Below are 15,455 nucleotides of genomic sequence, written 5' to 3' on the forward strand. Positions count from 1 at the left end.
CAATGTTTCACTCCTCCTTCCACTTCATTCTCTCCCTACAGAGCTCCAACCCTGAGGTCTGAACTGAGCTGGAGCAACAGCTCTAATTTCTTCCTCTTAAATAAGAAAAAGTCTGATCTTCCAACTTCTTCCACGTGACTCATCAAACTGGCTCCACAAGTCTGACTTCTGATGACTTTGCCCACAGATTTCCAGTTCTGGTGTTCCACCAGCTGAAAAACCCAAGTTCCCAGTGAGTCAGCTCCTCAAACTTCTAATTTAACTGCAATGTAGCACTTCCATCAAGGCTTGTTCTTTATCAGATCGTTCACTTCTCCCTTTCCACCAACACTGCTGAGCATTTGCAAAGTGGCAGCGCAGCTCAGCTTTCCACAGGAATTCTGTGCCCAGCTGAAGATTCAGTATTTCCAGTGAGGAAGAGTGGGCTGTCAAATACCACAGTTTCCATGTTGGGATCATTTCTTCCTGTCTGAGGAAAGCTGGTGGGAAGCCACTTTCCTTGACAAGGAAAAAGCCGCTGAAGCAAAAGTGGGACAGCTGGAAAGGCAGAACCAAGTCCAAGTGAGACAGGCATCCACATCTTCCCTTTCCTAGGGAGAACCTGCAGATGGATCCTTGTCACCCACTGGGAGCCATCAGGACAGGGATGATGGCATCTCTGTGGAGGGACAGGTTAGTTCAGCCTCTGAGAAAACTCTGGAGCCTCCAACTTCAAAAGAATGTGGAGTGAATCCAAAGGAGGACATTGAGTCCCAAATGCTGGAGCTCCTCTGCTCTGGAGCCAGGCTGGGAGAGCTGGGAATGTCCAGCTTGGAGAAGAGAAGGCTCCAGGGAGACCTCAGAGCCCCTTCCAGGGCCTGAAGGGCTCCAGGAGAGCTGGAGAGGGACTTGGGACAAGGGATGGAGGGACAGGAAAAGGGAGAATTGTCACTGTGATATTTTATGAAAAATCCCTTCACTAGGATTTCTTTTCTTGGGAGGCTGGGAAGCTTCAGCTTTTTCCAGTTTTGTTGCTTTGGAATGGGATTTGGAGAATTGTTTATTCAGCATGTGAATTGTTTTAATTAAATGATCAATCCCAATCCAGCTGTGTCAGGACTCTAGTCAGTCACAGGTTTTTATTATTCATTCTTGTTTTAGCCTTCTGATATATACTTTCTCTTTCTTTAGTATCATTTTAGTATATAATTTTCTTTTCATATCATATCATAAAACAATACACCAGCCTTCTGAGAACTTGGAGTCAAATTCTCATCTCTCACCTCGTCCTGGGGTTCACAACAACACAACAAGGAATGGCTTTAAATTGACACAGGGTAGGGTTGGACTGAATATTAGGAAGAAATTCTTCCCTGTGAGGGTGGTGAGGCACTGGCACAGGTTTCCCAGACAAGGTGTGGCTGCCCCTGGATCCCTGGAAGTGTCCAAGGCCATGTTGGATAAGACTTGGAGCAGCCTGGTCGAGCAGAATGTGTCCAAGCCCATGGCAGAAGGTAGAACTGGTCCTTTCAAATCCTTTCTTTCCCAAACCATTCGATGTTTCCATGAAGACCAGCTTGTTTGGGTGCTACCACTGCGGATGTGGCTTTAAGAACAATTCCAGTCTTGGGTGTTTATCCACCACAGCCATGCTCATTTGAAGACCTTTGATAACTGTTGACCTTTCTGGGGTCTGAAAGTTGATGTTTGGGCCAGGTGTTTATATATCAAGAAGAGTCAAGTGTCCACTGAGCCAGCTTGAGTGGCAGAAGTCTGATATCTCATTGTGTTCCAACAGATTTTGGGAAAAATCTGAGCCCCAGCAGGGCTGAAGTAGCTCAGTTGGGAGAGCGTTAGACTGAAGATCTAAAGGTCCCTGGTTCAATCCCGGGCTTCAGCACACTTTTCCTGCGCTTTTCTCTGCCCACCCCTGCCTTCTGCACTTCAGGACAGACCTGGACACATCCAGGACAGAGCCCAGCCCAGCCCAGCAGCCCTGGCAGCCACTGCAGGGGACACGAGCAGCTCAGCTGTGGCCAAAGGAGGACAAACTGGGCCCAGTGGCCCTGACAGAGTGTGGAGCTCCCCTTCTCTGACATATTCCCATCTGGAGGCCCTCCTGCCCAAGGGGCTGCACGTCCTGCTCCAGCAGGGCTTTGGAGCAGGGACCTCATGGAGGAATTTTGGGAATATTTTGGATCAGGAATTCCAGAATTTGGCAATTCTGGGTTTTGGGAATTTGGGGAATATTTTGGATGGGAAATTCTGGGATTTTGGAATTCCTGGGAATATTTGGGATCCTAATTCCCGAGATTGGGGAATTTTGGGATTTGGGAATTCTGGGAGTGTTTGGGAATTCCCAGGAATCTTTGGGATCCCGATTTCTGGGATTTGGGAATGTTGGCATTTGGGAATTCCTGAATTTGGGAATTCCCAAATTTGGGAATTCCTGGATTTGGGAATTCCCAAATTTGGGAATATTTGGACCTCAACCAGTCAGAGCCTGTGAAAGAGGGACAGGGTTTTACAATTCAAGTATTTTACCAAAAATCGTAATATAAAAGGATTTTTGTTCCTTCCACTGCCTCAGTCCTGTGGCATGGACTGCCCTGAGAAGCAGCAGAAAGGTTGACCCGCCTTTGGTGTATGGCCAAGCAGGAAACCAAAGGTGTGTTTGGGGAAATAGGAAAAACCCCTTATCCATGAAAGTGATTTTCAGCATCAATCACAACTGACCTTGAAGCAAGCCCTCTCCCTCAAACTTGTATTTTCCTGAAGGGCTCCAGTGTGTTTACCTGTTGTTTACAGGGAAACAAATGTTGATGCCATGGCTGAAGTAGCTCAGCTGGGAGAGCGTTAGACTGAAGATCTAAAGGTCCCTGGTTCAACCCCGGGCTTCAGCACACTTTTGGAATTTGGAATCAATGATGCATCCCTGGAAATGTCCAGGAAATGACTGGACATGACATTCGGGCATCTTCCTTAGTTGATGGCTCAAAGCTTGGACTCTATCTTGGAAATCTTTTGCAATCTTAATGGTTCTATGGTTTTACCTTTGTGGGTCCTTCCAGCTCAGGGTACTCTATGATTCTCTGATGAAGTTTTCTACTCTTTCCTGACCGTTTCCTATTTTTACCCTGACCCTTGCCAAGTGATGGTGTTCAATGTGCAGACACCCCACCAAACTGAGTAACTCTGCTTTGTGTTTGCTCCTTTGTCCCTTTCTTATTCCTGTTCCATGGAGGAATGGATGAGAGACCAACACCAGAGACAGAACACAAAATGACAATTGTCCAAAAAGACAAGTGAGAAGCAGCAAATCCTTGACCTTCTCAAGATCAACCCCAGTGCTCATCCAATCTCTTCTTCATAGCAGGACAGGGACTCTTCTTTCCTCTTTTCCTTCTGGTGGTGCTCTAAAAGTCACGGACATCGGTCTGTCTGATATCCAGAAATTCCAGAAAATACTTCACTCACCAGGATGTGTTTAAAATAACTTTGGTGTATAAACCAAAAACATCATCACCTGCTTAAGCCATGAAGAGATACCAGGGGGTCCTGCTGGGCAAATACCTCTGCCAAGAGCCACCACCCAAATACAACACCACAAATGCAACACCAAAAACACAGCACCACAAACAAAACATCACAAACACAAACCCACAAATGCAACACCACAAACACAAGGCCACAAATGCAACACCACAAACACAACACCACAAACACAACACCACAAATGCAGCAGCTGCTCACCCAGGCTGGACCTCTGCAGACCTGATCCCCTCAGGCAGGATCATGTGTCTCAGGATGCAGCAGCTGGAAATCAGCCTTTACTCCAGCTGTCTTTGCCTGGATCTAAATGAGGCAGGAGCCTCCTGGTCCCCAAATTGGATCAAAGTAGGTCAGAACTCCCTGCAAGGTCCATGTGTGGGATTAAATTATATCAAATTTTGTGCATGTCTTGGGCCTCGTTTTGTTATGAAAGCAGAGCTCAGGTGTTATGGACATCCCAAATATTGCCCTCAGGTTTGAGAACAGTTCACACACTGTGGTTGTGCTGAGGGGCTCCAACCTCATTATCCCCCTGGAGAAAGGCAGCCCTGAGCCCCAAGGAGAGAGGCAAATCCCATACCAGAGACACCGACCTGATGGTGACCCAAATGGCTTAAATGTGACAATCTGTGTGCTCCCAGACAATGCCCAGACACTGCTCCCTGCATAGCAGGAGTCAGGAACCATTCCCAGGAAGTGATTTGGATTTAATAGGACTATTTTTGAAGAACTGCTGAGAGATGTGATTGCTCAGACTGGGGAAGAGAAGGTTTGGAGATCTTAGAGCCCCTTCCAGAGCCTAAAGGGGCTCCAGGAGAGCTGGAGAGGGACTGGGGACAAAAGATGGAGAGACAGAACACAGAGAATGGCTTCCCACTGCCAGCAGGCGGGGTTAGATGGGATATTGGGAAGAAATTTTTCCATGTGGTGGTGGTGGTAAAATTATGGGACCTGTTTCCCAGGGAATCTGTGGCTGTCCCATCCCTGGAAATGTTTGGCCAAGCTGGATGAGCAACTTGAACAACTTGATCTAGTGGAAGGTGTTGATGGAGGGTGTTGGGACCACAGGATTTTGCAGTCCCTCCCAACCCAAATCATTCCGTGAATCTGTGATTCTGTTACTTCTGCTGGGGTAGAAAGAGGGAGATGTTTTAGCCTTGCCAGATGGGTTTAGTCTCAACAAACAGGGCAGAGCAGTTCCATTTCCTTTGACCACTGTAACACCCAGTACAGGGGACCTGTTTCCCCTCCTGACCTGGTCTCTGCTCTCAGCCAGCACCAGGGGATGCCCAGCCAGAGCTGGCACTCCCGTGCCCGTGAGGAGGTGACAGTGGCATCTGGGCTTGTTGGCCTCAAACATGAGCTCAACACACGTGGGTAACTCCTATGAGATCAGTTTCAAGCCTGACCCACAGCTGTGGGAAGGCAAAGATCCCCGCTGCTGTCAGCACTCAGGAAATCCAGAAATCCCAGAGACCACAACGCAGCTCTGAGAGGAGATGAGAGAAGTTTTTTTTTCCCCCTTCCTCCTTCTCCTGACAACTCAGTCCCCTCCTGGCTGAAACAGCTTTGACTCAAACCTCAGCGCCAGGAGTTGCCAAGTTTCCCTGGATTTGGCTGAGAGAAGGGTTAAAACCTGCCCGTGCTCCCGGGGATGCTGCGAGGGAAGGAGCGGGATGAATAACCGCGGTGGGCGGCAGGAGCGCGGGGGCGGCTGCCCTGCCAGCACCTTCTGCAGCCCCCTCGCACTCAGCTCCCTCCTCTCACCCCCGCTCAGACCCCTCCAGAGCCCCCACACCGATCAATCAGAGCACGGCAGATCCCAAAATCCACCTTTCCCCGGGTACCCGCTCCAACCCGCAGCTCTCCCCCACAAACAGCTCTGCCGGTGCCCTTCAGCTCTGATTCTCTGCCTTTTGTTCTGGTGATTTCTGCTTCTTTCTCTCTGCTTTCAGTCCTGGTTTGCTTTTCCCCAATCCTCGTGAACTTCCCTCTCCACCTTTGCTGCCAAGAGCTCGGGCAGGGATCGATCCTCACAAACCCACCCTGACCTCACAGCTCCAGAGCCGATGAGGAGCGTGAATGGAAAGACCAGATGGATAAATACACGGGAAACCCTCAGCAGGAGGCTAAAATATTTTACTGCAGATAGGAAGGAAAAGAAAGAAAGAGAAAAAGAGAGAAAGCGAGAAAGAGAGAAAGAAAGAAAGAGAGAGAGAAAGAAGGAGAGAAAGAGAAAAAGAAAGAGAAAAAGAGAGAAAGAAAAGGAGAGAAAGAGAAAGAAAGAGAGAAAGAGAAAAAGAAAGAGATAAAGAGAGGAAAGAGAGAGAAAGAGAGAGAAAGAAAAAGAGAGAGAAAGAGAGAGAGAAAGAAAGAGAAAGAGAGAAAGGGAGGAAGGGAAGGGAGGTAGAGAAGGAGAAAGAAAGAAAGAAAGAAAGAAAGAAAGAAAGAAAGAAAGAAAGAAAGAAAGAAAGAAAGAAAGAAAGAAAGAAAGAAAGAAAGAAAGAAAGAAAGAAAGAAAGAAAGAAAGAAAGAAAGAAAGAAAGAAAGAAAGAAAGAAAGAGAAAGAAAGAAAAGAAACCCAAATAAAACATAAAACCCAGGGAATTTGGATTTTGCTGATTGTTGTTGTGACAGTTCTCATTCCCACAGAGTGATTTTGCTTTTCCTTTGTTTTTCATTGAATCATAGAGTGGTTTGAGTTGGAAGGGACTGTAAATATCACATTATTCCAGCCCCTCTGCCACAGTCAGGGGCACCTTCCACTCCACCAGGTGGCTCAGAGCTACTTTAATATATGGGTTGATTGCATGTCTGCTTTGTCCCTTGTCCTGCCAATGGCTGGCACGAGGAAAAGGCAATTTCCTAACCCATGTCTCAGTTTTTCCCCTCAGAAAACTGGGCAAAGTTCTCCAGAATCCTTGGGAAAGCACTCTGGGATGTGCCAGAGGGATCTCACCGTGGCAGAGGCAGCACATGCAGACAAAAAAAAGGCGCTGCCAGCCCTGCAGATTAATTTCCTAAATTACATGGCAGCTACAAGGTGAGGGAAAAGAGAGGATTATTATTTGCATGCCTTGGGAGCAATAATCCTGAGATTACTGCTGCAGGCACAAAGACATTAAGGGAGCTCTTGGAGCTGTGCTGGGAGCATGGGAGAAAATTCCCACTTTTGTGGGATGCAGCCCACCCCTGCTCACATCAGGAGAAGGATCCAGCAGTGGGAGGCAGGAGCTGCCATCCAGACCCTCTGAGAGCAGCTTAAGCTCAGCTTTGCCCTCTCTCATCCCCTCTGAGCAGCACAGGTTGGCCCCCAACATTTCAGTGGCTGAAGGCTGAGTCAAGGTCTGAGGCACCAAATATTCTGAATTACTTCAGAAGGATCCTGGGAATACCAAGGTTTTTACTGTTAAGGAGAAGTTTTGCCTCAGGGAGCTTCAAGAAGAAATCCATGACCTAGGAGCTGGCCCGGCACCCTCCAGAGGGGAGTCCAGCTGCTCCTAAGGGCTCAGCCTTTCCAAAATCTGAGCTTAGAGCTGGAAATCCATCCCTGCCTGCCTTTAGCAGTGGGAGTTCTCTGGATCTCTGGGAAAGCACAGGGTCTTAATTCAGCTGTGAAGATGATATTGCAAGGAACAAATATGATCTGGAGCCTCTTTGCTCTGGAGCCAGGCTGGGAGAGCTGGGAATGTCCAGCCTGGAGAAGGGAAGGCTCCAGGGAGACCTCAGAGCCCCTTCCAGTGCCTAAAGGGGCTCCAGGAGAGCTGGAGAGGGACTTGGGAAAAGGGATGGAGGGACAGGAAAAAGGGGAGTGGCATTAAATTGACAGAGAACCAGGATGGATTGGATATTGGGAAGAAATTATTCTCTGTGGTGGTGGCGAGGCCCTGGCACAGATTGCCCAGAGAAGCTGTGGCTGCTCCATTCCTGGAAATGTCCAAGGCCAGGTTGGATAAGGCTTGGAGCAACCTGGGATAGTGGAAGGTGTCCCTGCCCATGGCAGGGAGGTGGAACTGGATGATCTTTGAGGTCCCTTCCAACCCAAACCATCCCAGGATTCTATGATTTATTCCATGGGGGCATCAGAATGGTTCTTTCACTCAGGTCATCCAACGAAACCCCAGAAAAATTTGAGTTAGGATTTCTGTCACTGTCTAAACTCTGTCTTAAATGGGGTGTGGACATGTGCCATGCAAAAAAAAAACCCACCCCCAAATTAAAAACAAAACAAAAACAAAAAACAAACAAAAAACAAACAAACAAAAAACAACAACAACAACAAAAAAAAAAAACAGAAAAGATGAATACTCAAAGGCAGCAACTGTCCAGGACTTGCTCTGAATATCAAACACTAAAACTGGAGAATAAAAAAATACTTTTTGGACCCAACTCAGTCCCTCACAGGTACTAAAGTAAATAGACAATCAAAATACCTTTAAAGGGTCTTGGCTTTACTGTGTGTGGCTGCTTAATTAAATACTATTTAGGTCATTAATGGGGCTGTTAAATTTTGGGGTTTTGGGTTCTCCTTTCTCTTAGGTTTGAATAGCAAACCCTAATTTTATTTGTGACTGTGGGCTGCAAGTGGAGGAAAAGGAGAGAAAGTGAAGCACTGCTCATTCCAAGGGGAAGTAGCCTATTTAAATATGCAAATTGTGCTCAGAAAAGCAGAGAGAAACAGGATTGTGGAGCTTCCTGCTGTCATTTATTAGATATGGAGATTTTTTTTTTTATTTTCCTGCCCAGGGTGGGATTCAGGCTGGGACAGGAGTAAAAACTCTTCTGGCAGCTTCTGGGAGCATCCAGGAGGTGACAGCTTGGGGAGAGTTTGAAATTCCATGCAGAAAGGTGGGTGGATTTCAGTTTGGTTCCTAGCAAGTATCTACAGCACTGAAAACATCCTTGGCAAAACTCGACAAATTCAGGAAAGTATTTAATGTAAAAAATATGACGATCCAGTAGAGAAGTGATTTTAATTACTCTACAGCATGTAAGGCTTTAAACTACACTTAGATCAGCTTTTTAACCTCCTTGACTTGTCCACATGGGTTGGAAACTTCTCTTCTGCTTTGGAAGTTCAATTTTGCCTTCTAATCCCTCATTCCAAGCAATTGGAAATGTTCAGGAGAAAGCTTCACCTGCTAAATTGGTATTTTTTTTTCCATGGGGGAAAAAAAAAATAGCAGATTTGGGTACACTTCAAGCCCCAGACAAGCAGCAAAAGGATAAAATTGTGAATTAAAAGACAGCAGGAGGAAATTAAAAAATGAGCTATATCCCTGTCCATGGTCAGAAGATGCTGGGGCAGGTGTCCCATCCCCCAGGAATTTCGGTGGGGTTGATTCCACCGTTGTTCCCATTTCTTTCACCCTGGCACGGGGAAACTCCTCGAGTCGTTTCTCATCCGAGCCTCTGCCTCCGGTATTTTCATGCCAGCCTGGTTCCGTGGGTGATGCTCTGCTCCAGTTTTCAAGCAGAAGCTCTCACAAATTGATGGAGGAGGCTTTGGCACCTCAGAGAAGGAGAATTTTAAGGAGGAGGAGGAGGAGAAGTGAAATGGGCTTTGGATAAACCATAAAATCTGCATAGAAAACGGCAGCAGCTTTTTTGTTCCTTGGGCTGAGCTTCACCAGCTGGCTGGTTTTGAAGTCATTAAAGATCCTGAAGGGTGGCCATGGATGTGCTGAAGGAAGCTGGGTTTGCAGCCACCTAAAAGCTCCCAAAAGTGGAGCTCAGATTTTCCCTCAGTTCCAGATTTGCCCTGCAAGCTCCCTACTCTTGCAGCCAATCCTTTAAATAAAAACCAAGAGCAGATGTACATAAAACCAGGAGTAGAAGGCTTGAAAATGCACTGAGGGCACTTTGTTTCAGCCCAAGGTCTCAGATCATCACCTCTAACTTGAAACTTGGAGCTGAAGTTTCTAAGTTGAGATGCTTTACTTTTTCTTTTTTCTTTTTTTTTTTTTCCTTTCCAGCCTCTCAATATAGGCAGTAGATGAAAAACTCAGTACCTTTGCAATTTTAGTTCTTCTCTGGGGAAAAATCTTTTAGCTCAGGGTTTGAAGGGGAGGTCAGATTTCCCTAAAAAATAGAATAACACCTCTCAGCTGCCTGATAATTTTGGGGTAAAGGTGAGGGGCCTGCACAGAACCTCAGCCCAATTTTATGGATGGCCTGTGGTCATCCAGCAAAATGTCCAAGCCTTGGATAGCTTTGGATATTTCACAAAATCACAGAATATTTTGAGTTGGAAGGGTCTCACAAGGATCAAGTCCAACCCTTCAGTGAATGGCCTATACAGGGATTGTTGTCTCAAATCTTCTTAGTGTCTGACTTAGAAAGAAGCAATATAAAAAATAGAAATAATGTAGAAAATAGAAATAATATAGAAAAAAATTTCCCTGCCAGCCCTCTAAAGGTTCCTACTTTGGAAACACAGTGACACAAGATGTTGGAGCTTGATGCAAGCACCTTCCTAAAGATGACTTTTCAGAGGAGCAGAACCTGACAGCAAGAGAAAATATGTCCAGAATTATGATTTATCAGCTTGTGCATGTGCTGATGGAGAATCCAAGTGACTTGATGGGGTTCTGAGCGACCTGGTCAAGTGAAAGTTGCCCCTGCCCATGGAGTGTTGGAACTGGATGATGTTTAAGGTGTTTTCTAACCCAAACTCTGATTCTGTGATTGTATGAATCAGGGGCCAGAGTGACCTTTGAGAGCCTCAGCTCAGCAGAAGGAAGTGAGCCATGACTTCCCACGTGGGCCAAACATCTTCTCTTGAAGGAGATGGAAAAAAAAACTATGAAAATAAAGAGAGAGAGAAATTAGATAGAAGATGTCAGGAGAAGGAGCTAAATCCCCACAAACACCTGCAAATGTGCCTGCAGCCATCTGCAGCACAGATAAATCTGTATCTCCAGCAGCGCTGAGGAATTTGCCCCATTCCAGGGCTGGCAGCTGTCAAGATAAATTGTTAAAAGTCGGTCTCACACACTGCAGCAAATTAAACAGTGTTTGAAAATGTGAGAGAGAGACTTCCAGAGGAATATACAAGAGATTCCTTAATCCAAACGAGACAAACTTTCTGGACTACATTGATAAAGATGTTAGGACACCTCTTTGAACCCTTTGTCCCTCCCAGCTGCCCACCTTTCATGCCCCCAGATCAGGTTCAATCCAGAAAGCTCCTGAGAATGAAGCTGTGGCATTTCACAGGATCCTCCTCTCTCACCTCCTCCAGGGACTGCTTGTTTTCCCTTCCAGGTGAACTTTTCCCTCCCCACTCCCCCTGGGAGGTGGGTGGGAGGCACAGACTGAGCAGGGCAGGGCTCTGGAATGTGTTACGAGTTATTCCCACTCCTTGTTTGAAGGGTTCTGCTGGCCTTGAAGGGTTCTGCTGTCACTCCCAGGAGACACCAGATCCCTCCCATGCCCATCTTTCCTGGAATGCTGTAAGGAATAGGAGAACAGCTGGGATAGGCTGAAAAATGAGATTATTGATCTTTTTCCCTCTCTGCCATGGCTTTTTATGAAACTGGGTGCTTCAAATCATGGAATTATTTAGGTTGGAAAAGGATCACTGAGTCCAACCATCAATGCAGCACTGCCAAGGTCACCCCTAAACGATGTCCCCAAGTGCCACATCCTCACAGCTTTTAAATACCTTCAAGGATGGGGACTCCACCACTGTCTTGGGCAGCCTGTGCCAGCACTTGACAACTCTTACAGAGAAATTTTTCCTAATATCCAACCTAATTCTTCCCCTGATGCAACTTGAGGCTGTTATCTCTTATCCCATTCCTCCTTTCTTAGGAGAAGAGACCAATCCCCACCTGCCTCCATCCTCCTGTCACAGGGATTGTGGAGAGAAGGTCCCCCCTGAGCCTCCTTTTCTCCAGGCTGAGCCCCTTTCCCAGCTCCCTCAGCTTCCCCCGGTGCTCCAGACCCTTCCACAGCTCCATTCCCTCCCCCGGACACTCTCCAGCCCCTCAATGTCTTTCTTATCATGAGGGACCCAGACCTGAACCCAGGATTGGAGGTGCTGGGTACAGGGGGATGATCACTGCCCTGGTCCTGCTGGCCACACTATTCCTGATATAATGATTTAATAATGATTAAAATTAATGATTAAAAGTTTCCAGTCAGCCCGTTTATAACTGGGATTTGAGGGAATGGGGGTCTCCATGTGAATACAGGAATTGAACAAATAGGGCTTTAAATCAATTAAAATTGCTGGAGATTGATTTAGGAGTATCTTTTTCCTCTCCCTACTTCTGTGTGATGGCCACTTGTCTTGCCAAAATGTGCAAGTGTCCACAATGAGAAGCGGAGCCCATGAACAAAAAGTTATCAAAATGATCAAGAAAGTGTTTTAACACTTTTAGAAAAAATCTTCACAACCAGGATTATCGATTTAATAACCAGGGTTATTAAACATGGTAGCACCAAGGCAACAGATATCTGAATACCTCTTGTTTTGGCAGCTGGGAGAACCAAAATAAAGACTGAACCACAGCTGCCTGTGTCAGAGTTTGGGGCTACAACCCTCAAAGTCAAAGGGCAATACAATTTCAAAAGTAGGTTAAACTCCTGAATTTTGTGGCTCAGCTTTTCACTAAAAAATAAGAAGAAAATAAACCAAAAAAATTCACACCTAAAAACTAATAGTGGAAGGAGAATGGTGAAGAGAGGGATTTGATTCATCACACCTTCTTCATCCACTTTGTTTTGTCCAATGAGACCTGAGCATCCTCAGAGGGATCAGCCACAATGGCAACAGAGAGGGTAGTGCAGCAAAAGGAACATTAGGGATGAGAAAGTGGCTCCCAGCAACCACATGGCAAAATCCTTTTCCTAAAAGTCCCTACGAGCCTCTTCTGGCATCTGTTGCTCTTTCTGGAGGACAGGAAAGAGCTTATTGAGAGCTGCCCTGTTTTGACTGGTATGAGCCTTGGAATTTTCACTTCCTTAACCAATTTAAACCCCTTCCTTACAATGCTGACCTCTGCCTCTGCCACAAATTCCTCATCCTTACAGACTCCAGATCCCCATCAACACTCAACCTGGTTAACCTTTGCCATGATAGGCAAAACATTCCAAGTTTTTCTTATCTCCAGCAGCCTCTCCCTTTCCAGACGAATCCCAAAGTCTTTCCTGGCTATTTGAAAAGTTCTGTACCAAAGGTGACCCAGGATTCTGAATCACCTGCTTTCCCACATGGTTTCCTAATTATTTACCTCATCCTGCAGTGTTCTGAGACGATCTGTCCTCTCCTTTCTAATCACTCCCTCCTCCTCATTTCTGCCCCACTTGGAGGTGAATCCACCTGAAAGTCCCAGGAGTTTCTCAGGAACAGCCTGCCAAGCACAGCTCCGTGACGCCAGTGCTGGCATTGTGAGGGCTGTGTTTTCCTGGATAGCATGACTGTTCCTAATTCTTGCAAATAAAAGGAATTAGAGAAGCAGAGGACTCGAGAGGTGTATGAGTAATCCAGCATCATCCCTGGGGACACGTGCTGGCATAACACAAGAAAACAAGCTGGGAACACAGAGTACTTTCACCTGCAAGCTGGCTCTTCCCATTCTTCAGGAAGGGAAGTGTCAGTGCTGCAGAGAGGGAAACTGAGGCACAGGGATTGGCAGAGATTCAGCTGGTTTGCTGGGGAGCCTAAGGCAAGGCTCTTCATTATCTGTTTGGATTGCAGCTGCCTGAATTATGCATTAAAGTTCAATTTATTTGCGTAAGAGAAAGACAAGACTGTGAACTCCATCCTGGGGAAGCTGTGTGAGAAGCAGCTGAGGGCACTTGGTTTGTTCAGCTGGAGAAGAGGAGAATAAGAGGAGACCACATCACAGTCTAAAACTTCCTCCTGAGAGGAAGAGGAGGGGTGGACACTGATCTCTGCTCTGTGGTGACAGTGACAGGACCCGAGGGAAAGGCCTGAAGTTGTGTCAGGGGAGGTTTAGGTTGGATTTCAGGAAAAAGTTCTTCCCCCAGAGGGTGGTTGGGTACTGGAACAGCTCCCCAGGGCAGTGGTCACAGAACCAGCCTGACAGAGCTCAAGGAGCGCTTGGACAACACTCTTGGGCACAAGGTGAGATGGACCTGTGCAGGGCCAGGAGTTGGACTGGACAATCCCTGGGGGTCTGTCCAACTCAGGTTATTTTGTGGTTCTGTAGTTCTGTGGTTCTGTGACTCTGTGACCCAGAGCAGTTCCATGTTCCAGTGCATTTGGACCCCTCCATGATTATCCTCCACCTGGCTCTTCCTCACCTCACCACTCCCACCCTCCTTAACACCCCAGTGAAGCCTCTCCCATTCCCTGCAGCCAGATGACCAAATGTTATCTTTACTTCTTCTTTGGGTTGCTCTGGAGCCTGGTTTGAGGCCATCTGACCAGGGACAAGCACCAAAATCATCCCAGCACCCAAGGACAGACAGCGCAGCGTGCGGAGCTGGGATCCGTTCCACCCGCCGACTTCCCCACCTCCGAAGTCTGCAGCTCAGGCAAGGGGAAAGGAACATTCCATAGAAGGGAAGCAATCTCTGCCAGGCACTGCAGAAATGGGACACAGATGGTGCCTGAAACGAGAGCGGAAGTTTATTTGGGGGCTCTGGGTGTGACGTTGCACTGCAGATCCTGCAGCAGATGACAGGCACTGGGATTTCAGAGAGGGTGAGGAGTTCAATTTGAAGGAGTCTCTTTATGCTTTTAGTGCTTTTAGAGTTATTATTTTGACTCCAAAAAAAAAAACAGGAAAAAAAATAAAAAGAGGAGAACTTTACCTTGATAATATTTTAAGGATAGGAGTGTTTAAATTTGGTTTTATTCATGTGTAGGTCTGGTTCTTCTGACACCCTAATCTTGGTCCCAGCTCTTTGTTGGCTGGTTGGTCAGCCAGGATGATGGAGCACATTGGCCAGGTGGACACTGCTGATGGAAAAACCTGAGGATGACATTGCCCTGGCTTTTCCCTGCCCTATACATAAAAAAAATTGTCTTTGTCCTCTACTTGCTGAAGAGTGGGAGGAGATTTCTGGACATCTTCCAATGCAACTCTCTGCTCCAGCAGGGCCACACAGAGCCAGTCACCCAGGGAAATGCCTCAGCTAGGTGGCATTTTAAAATTTCTCAGAATGGAAACTCCACAACCTCTCAGGGCAACCAATCCCTCTCATCCTCTCGTGATAAAAAAGAGGCTCCAGTCCTTTCATTATGTTCAGCTGGGGCTGTTCAGCCTCGAGAGGAGACACAGCTGAGAGGGGACCTCATCCCTGTCTGTCCCTGTCTGCAGGGAGGGCTCAGAGCAGGGCCCAGGCTCTGCTCTGGGGGGCCCAGCAATGGCACAAGAGGAACAGCAGGGACTGATCCCAGGAAATTCCACCTGGACATGAGGCAGAACTTCTTCCCTGTGCAGTGACCAAGCCCTGAGCAGAGATCAGAGAGGGTGTGGAGTCTCCCTCACTGGAGACATTCCAGAACACTCTGGACACAATCCTGTGCCAGGTGCTCTGGGATGACCCTGCTTGAGCAGAGAGGTTGGACCAGATGACCCCACTGTGGTCCCTTCCAGCCTGACCCATTCTGTGATGCTGTGATCACCTTCCTGACCCTTGGCTGGATCTCTCCAGGTCTCTCTTGCACTGCAGAGCCCAGCACTGGGCAGGCAAAAGTGCAGGAAAAGTGTGCTGAAGCCCGGGATTGAACCAGGGACCTTTAGATCTTCAGTCTAACACTCTCCCAGCTGAGCTACTTCAGCCCTGCTGAACCTGAGATTTTACCCAAACCTGTTGAAACATGATGACTTTTCAGCCTTTTCAGGCAGTTTTGGTTGACTTTTTCTTGGGAACCAAAGAATTGTTTCAGGGAACAGGATAGAGACAGACTGAGAGCAGAATTAATGGCTCAAAACACATGGAAG

The 15,455-nt window shown here is 47.1% G+C and overlaps 3 non-coding genes across 3 annotated transcripts; 2 read left to right on the plus strand and 1 right to left on the minus strand.

Annotated features, from left to right (window-relative positions):
• The first annotated feature begins 1,806 nt into the window (after positions 1–1,806).
• TRNAF-GAA (transfer RNA phenylalanine (anticodon GAA)) lies at positions 1,807–1,879 on the plus strand. The gene has a single exon. It is a non-coding gene; the product is annotated as a tRNA-Phe (tRNA).
• Positions 1,880–2,809: 930 nt separating this feature from the next.
• On the plus strand, positions 2,810–2,882 carry TRNAF-GAA (transfer RNA phenylalanine (anticodon GAA)). Its single transcript has one exon. It is a non-coding gene; the product is annotated as a tRNA-Phe (tRNA).
• A 12,338-nt stretch (positions 2,883–15,220) lies between these two features.
• On the minus strand, positions 15,221–15,293 carry TRNAF-GAA (transfer RNA phenylalanine (anticodon GAA)). Its single transcript has one exon. It is a non-coding gene; the product is annotated as a tRNA-Phe (tRNA).
• Positions 15,294–15,455: the final 162 nt, after the last annotated feature.

The sequence above is a fragment of the Molothrus aeneus genome, chromosome 1, assembly GCF_037042795.1.
Source record: "Molothrus aeneus isolate 106 chromosome 1, BPBGC_Maene_1.0, whole genome shotgun sequence".
In the NCBI taxonomy this organism is placed as follows: domain Eukaryota; kingdom Metazoa; phylum Chordata; class Aves; order Passeriformes; family Icteridae; genus Molothrus; species Molothrus aeneus.